Source organism: Hibiscus syriacus, unplaced genomic scaffold, assembly GCF_006381635.1.
Source record: "Hibiscus syriacus cultivar Baekdansim isolate YM2019G1 unplaced genomic scaffold, ASM638163v2 tig00110483_pilon, whole genome shotgun sequence".
NCBI classification, from domain to species: domain Eukaryota; kingdom Viridiplantae; phylum Streptophyta; class Magnoliopsida; order Malvales; family Malvaceae; genus Hibiscus; species Hibiscus syriacus.
In genome coordinates, this window is record NW_024062759.1 from 2,603,065 (window position 1) to 2,610,119 (window position 7,055).

Consider the following 7,055-nt stretch of genomic DNA (forward strand, 5'->3'; position numbering starts at 1 on the left):
GTTTCATGGTATCTGTCGTAACCGTTTTTCGCCCGGGCACTAATTTTTTACTTGGCGGGAAAAGTGATGTGAATAAATGGTTTAAAATAATTTGGGAGTCGCCATCGGCCTTTTGGGTCAGGTAGGTCGAATACCTAAAAATTATCTTTTAAAAGAGTTTTTAAGAAAACATCGATTAAAAGACTAACTGATCTGCGTTTTAACCAAATATTCATTCTTTTTAAAAATAAAAAGGGATTCGTGGTCGGTTACGTTTAGGGAAGGATTAGCACCCCTACAACGCCCAAAATTGGTACTTTTTAATTATAAATTGTCTCTATTATTAGAAAAATTCAAAGATATATTTAATTTATAATTCTATTTAATTTAAATTTATTACTATATTTTAAGAAAATATATTAATATATACCTTTATTTTATAAATAAGATATTTATTTACTTAGAAATATCAGAAAAGTGCTTATAGTTATTTTAAGACAGCTCTTTTCTTAGATATTAAAAAATAAATACATATCAAAATATATTTATTTTTCTTAAAAGTAATTTATAAATTAAATTTATAAATAGGATTTTTATTTAATAAACAAATAGAATATAAATAAAATTATATAAATATTATATAACTTAATAATAATAATAAATAATCATGAAGATAATAATTTAAACATATATCAACGTAATAAAATAAATAATAAAATAATAAAACTTATGGTTAAATTAAGATTAATAAAATGATCAATTATAAAATATAATATTTAAGAGACATGGTTAGAATTATCATAAATATAAATACTAGTAGTGTAATTAACCATTATTTATTTAATCGGTGATTAAAATAAATATTAAAATTATTAGGTACTAAATGTGTTATTTATCCTAAATATATTATTTAATACTGGTAAGGATTAAAACATAATAAAATAAAATTTGAAGACTGAATTAAAACATTCAGAAGTTAGTTTCAGTGACTAAAATGAATAATTACAAAACTAGGATGGCTACGGAAAGGGTTTAGCCATACATGTAAATTACGCATATACCCCTTCCCAAAACGATGTCGTTCGGGAAGGGATATATATACCCCTTCATAGCTGGCCCGAAGGGCCAGCAGCCTCATTCTTTTATTCTTCTTCTTTCTCAAAAACGAGAGAAGAAGAAACTCTCTATTCATTCTCTCTTAATTTCCCTCACCGGAGGGAAATTCTCCGGTCGGCCACCGTTCAACCCGCCGCCGGCCACCACATCCGGTGGCCGGAAAATACCAAAACCACCCTAAATTAAAGCCTGGTTTCCCCTAAAACTAATTCCGGAGGTTTTTTAGCCTAAACAACTACTGAAATGCGTAGATCTACAATTTTTTTTACCTTCGACCTTTGACTTTCCGACGGTGTAAAGAGGCTCTGATGACCGTTATTCCTTCGGTAAGTTTCTCTTCTCTCTTTTCCTTGCTGTTTTAGTGATTTGTGGTTCCTGGATTGTTTTTTTCTTTGTGGCTGTCCGATCGTTGCTCTTGCTCTGTGTCTTTGCTTACTGTGGCCTTTTCTTTGTTTTTTTTTGTCTTTCTTCCTTCTCTTGTTACAGGTGTGGTCGATGGCTTTTATAGCCATCGACGGTGTGGCTCTCGGACCGGTCACAGAAGGGGGCACCTCGGTGAGTCATCGAGCTATGTGGTGACTCACCCTTAGAGCAGCAACGTGGACGGCCATCTGGGTCTTCGGGATCTTTCGGTGGTGGCGAGGCGTGGCGGTAGCTGAAGCGACAACGTGGAGATGGTAATGAGCGGCGGCTGTGGCTTCTGGAAGCTTGAGGCGGCGGCTGGAGCTAGGGTTTAGAAACCCTAGTTGAAACCTCAAATGTTTAGGGTTTCTGGTTAGTCTGGGCCGGTTTGTAAATAATAATTATTTAATAATAATATAATATATATAATATAATAATATTTAATAATAATAATAATAATTTTAATAATAATTTAAGTAAAATGAAAAATTGGTGTTTACAGCTGCCTCTCTTTGCTCATTCTTGTTTTAACAAGAATAGAGCAAAGACGAAAAAACAATAATTTTTCATTTGACTTCTTTTAAGTAAAACTGAAATGTTGAAAACATCATTCCAGAGGTCTTAAAAACATCATGCACTGCAGGACTTACAGATGACCCTAAGGTTTTGAAAACACCAAAAAGCTCCCGAAGGCTTTTTGGAAACATCATGCACTGCAGGACTTACAGATGACCCTAAGGTTTTGAAAACATCAAAAAGCTCCTGAAGGCTTTTTGGAAACATCATGCACTGCAGGACTTACAGATGACCCTAAGGTTTTGAAAACATCAAAAAGCTCCCGAAGGCTTTTTGGAAACATCATGCACTGCAGGACTTACAGATGACCCTAAGGTTTTGAAAACATCAAAAAGCTCCCGAAGGCTTGTTGGAAACATCATGCACTGCAGGACTTACAGATGACCCTAAGGCTTTGAAAACATCAAAAAGCTCCCAAAGACTTTTTGGAAACATCATGCACTGCAAGACTTACATATGACCCTAAGGTTTTGAAAACATCAAAAAGCTCCCGAAGGCTTTTTGGAAACATCATGCACTGCAGGACTTACAGATGACCCTAAGGCTTTGAAAACATCAAAAAGCTCCCGAAGGCTTTTTGGAAACATCATGCACTGCAGGACTTACAGATGACTCTAAGGTTTTGAAAACATCAAAAAGCTCCCGAAGGCTTTTTGGAAACATCATGCACTGCAGGACTTACAGATGACCCTAAGGCTTTGAAAACATCAAAAAGCTCCCGAAGGCTTTTTGGAAACATCATGCACTGCAGGACTTACAGATGACCCTAAGGTTTTGAAAACATCAAAAAGCTCCCGAAGGCTTTTTGGAAACATCATGCACTGCAGGACTTACAGATGACCCTAAGGCTTTGAAAACATCAAAAAGCTTCCGAAGGCTTTTTGGAAACATCATGCACTGTAGGACTTACATATGACCCTAAGGTTTTGAAAACATCAAAAAGCTCCCGAAGGCTTTTTGGAAACATCATGCACTACAGGACTTACAGATGTGGGAAATAGTTTATTAAGTAAAAAAAACTAAGGAAATCGTTTTCTTACTTTTCAACAATTTCATTTTCAGAAAAGATTGAATGAGAAACTATGAAAATCGTTTTCTCATTATTTTTTTTCTTCAAAATAACATGTTGATTGGGTAACATGCCCCAATCTCAAGATAAGGCTATTGAAAATAGTTTACTAAGTAAAAAAAACTAAGAAAATCGTTTTCTTACTTTTCAATAATTTCATTTTAGAAAAGATAAAATGAGAAACTATGAAAATCGTTTTCTCATTCTGTTTTTTTTAAATAACATGTTGATTGGGTAACATGCCCCAATCTCAAGATAATGTTGATTTTTGTGGATTGCTTCCATCTCTTCTTCATATGTTTGCCTGATTCTTGTATTTGCGGTTTTGAATACCTTCTTCTTGTAAGGTATTTTTTTTATCATGAATCTTCTTGTTCTTTCGAAGATCTGTAAAACTTCATGTTTGAATGCACTCAGATGTATCAATGTAATGCACTGTATATTGTGTAAATGATATTCTTATGAATGCATGAATGTTGATGCAATCTTCATTTGACTTCAAAGTGGTGAATTTGGTCTTCCTTTACTTCATCATTTATTGCCAGGGTTACCTCTGGATATCAGTGTAGAAAATTATGCTATCAAGCTTGCATTTCTACAGAATCATCTGATCAACTTGTATATTTGTATCTTCTTTGCTTTATTTAAGTCTCAGAAGAAATGTTTCACTTGTGGAACTCTTTTCGTAGTCAAAATTATGACCCTGATGCCCCATTTTGTCTTTGGATAGAACCAACTTTATTTGCTTGGACTTTTGTAAAAATCCCATAAAGCTTTCATCTTTGAAAAGAGAATCTATTATCTTCAAAAAGAGAATCTATCATCTTTGAAGAGTGTAGATGTATATATGTCTAACTCAGTGGGGATTAATTAGGGGAGTAGAGTCTGTTCTGATTTAACTCTTGAAACACATCATAAGGAGAATTTATCTCAATTCCTTTCATGTCTTCACATATAATCAGATCTCGAATAAGGCAACTAGGACCATATCATGTCGAGATGTTTAACAACAACCTGTCGTTCAACTTTAGTTGGTTCCACTAGTTTCTTGTTGTCAAAATTTCAGCTCTCCTTATGTGGAAAGAAATCTTCATTATATCTCACTTCTAATCTTGAAGTTGAAGAAGACAGACTTCATCTTGGATCAATAAATGGAAACCATATGATCACAACATTGGTTCAATATCAGAATAGTAGGTTCTTAAAACATTTGACAGCGCATTCATCCTTTCCTATGGCTTCTGCTCAGATGTTCGTAAAACATTTGAAAACACATTCATCCTTTCTTGTGGTTTCTGTTCAGACGTTCGTAAAACATTTGACAACACATTCATCATTTCTTGTGGTTTCTGCTCAGAAGTTCGTAAAGCATTTGACAACACATTCATCATTTCTTGTGGTTTCTGCTCAGACGTTCGTAAAGCGTTTGACAACACATTCATCCTTTTCTGTGGCTTCTGCCAATATTTTTCAATCATTGAAGCTCTTTGCCTAGTGTTCAAAGCTTTTGAATGATGTCACAAGACCATTTGAGAACAAAACTCAGTGGGGATTCAAGTGTAATGTTGGTATGACCAAAAAGTTGGTCAAATTCAAAAAATGTGCTGGTGTCGAATTGAATAGGAGATACCAACAAATCTTAATATCATCTCTGGAAAAGGAAAATGTGATACTGATCATGCTTTCTTTCATAATGAGCATTGTAGAAAGCAGAAATACTTCAGCTATAGGATCAATGTACAAAAAGATATCCGTGGATTTCTTGCTGCTGGGGATGAAACGCACATGATAAAACCCAAATAGATGTAAACTCAATTCATCTTGTCTAGCAATGATGATCCCAATAACAACGGTAATAACAGTAATAATTGAGAGTCGAGTCTCCCTTTTCAATGTCATCAAGTAAGCAAAAACTATTGTGAAAAATAGCTTCATAATCCCAACAGTATGGTTGTAACTAATTGCCAGGAATCTCAAAGAAATATTTCCAATCATCACCGATACATATAATACAAAATTCAAAGCTGAAATCTTGAGGAACTGAACCCTGGATCGAGTAGTCTACCTGGGGACCATCTTTATTCATGCAACCATGATGTAATTTATCAAAGAACACACTGTCATGTGACACATGGTTTAAGAAGATTGGATATACTTGCTGAGTAGATATTTGTTCAACAACATGATCATAATATAACTGCTTGATGAACGAAGCAATTATGTATAGTCAGCTCGACTATCACTGTTTCACCATTTTCATTCTTCACACCTTTCTGTCTCATTGGAAATATTTGTTCAAGTCAATGATCTTGACACAGGATGTTGTGGGCCTTCAGCATGCCCCAACATTGGCTAATACAAGTGTTCAGGATGCATCAACAGTTCTGATTCTGATTGAAATGGGCTTTCAGCATACCCAAACATTTTGATACAGATGTTAAAAATGTTCATATTATTTCTTGTTGAGATGAGCCTTCAAAATGCCCAAATATTCATATTGTTGTGAGCCTTCAAAATGCCCCAATATTCTATTTCTAGTTGAAATGGGCCCTCAAGATGTCCATCTAGATCTGTCTGATTCACTCTCAATGTATGTTTGACTAGAATATCATGATTCCCACAAGGTTCAATTTTGACAATGAATTGTTGTAGGTACTTGTAGCTTCATTCGTGCCCCAAATCTATTTAACTTGAATAATCTCATTCTGGTGTTACTAAACAGTAGTGTTGTCAGGTAACTGGAAGAATTATCTTCATGTTGTCACAAACTTAAGTAGTACTCAATCATTATGACAGAAACATCTGAGATATGTATCTTCTGAATGAGATGACCATTTTCTGTATCTGGAGGGATTTAGTCAGACAAAGCAGTATATATAACTTGGTAATCCGTTCCAGGATGACACAGTGGCTTATCATCTTTCAGTGAAGGCCATCTCTGAAATATACTTTTCTGTGGGAGAGAAACCAATTTATGCAAACAGTAATCTGATGCACTGGAAAAACTACATATACAATGGTACATGCTCTTGAAAAATCCACACCCATGCAACATGTTGATTCTGATAACAACTCATCTGATTATGAAGCGATCTTTCAGGATGATTTCACAAATATTGATAGTTCTTTCTGATTCCGAGGAAATCCTGAATTCTGATTCTGATGAGGAGAATAAACTGTTATTCTTGACGAAAATAGGATATTCAGAGGTTGAGGTTTCAATAGCCATGGAGAGATGTGGTCCGAATTCATCAATTACAGAGTTGACAGATTTTATATGTGCTGCTCAAATGGCTAAGGCTGCTGACACACTTCTTTCAGTAGAAGATAGGAAGCAATTATACAATGACCCCAATTACAAGCAAAGACGAAACTCTGGCTATGATTTTTGGAAAAGGAAGAAGCAGAGGAAACTTGAAAAGAAGCTTCTTAATGAAGATGATCATGTTCATCTTTCAAATCTAATGATTGGTTTTGGGGTTCTTACCGAACCAAATCAGATAACTCAAAGAACACTTCCAGAAGATGCTATTGGGTTTCCTTATTTCTACTATGAGTAAATTCATCTTTCAAATCCAATGATTGGTTTAACAAATCAGATCAGATAACTAAAAGAACACTTCCAGAAGATGCTATTGGGTCTCCTTATTTCTATTACGAGAATGTGGCACTTGCTCCAGTTAATGTTTGGATTGGAATATCACAGTACTTATTCGAAGTAGAGCCAGAATTTGTAGATTCGAAGCATTTTCATGCTGCTACACTGAAAAGGGCTATATTCATAATCTGCCAATTGAGAACAGATTTCCTCTTATTTTGTTTTCTCCACGCACTATACATGATATTTTTCCATTGACAAAGAAATGATGGCCTTCCTGGGATCCAAGAACAAAGTTGAACTGTTTACAAACAT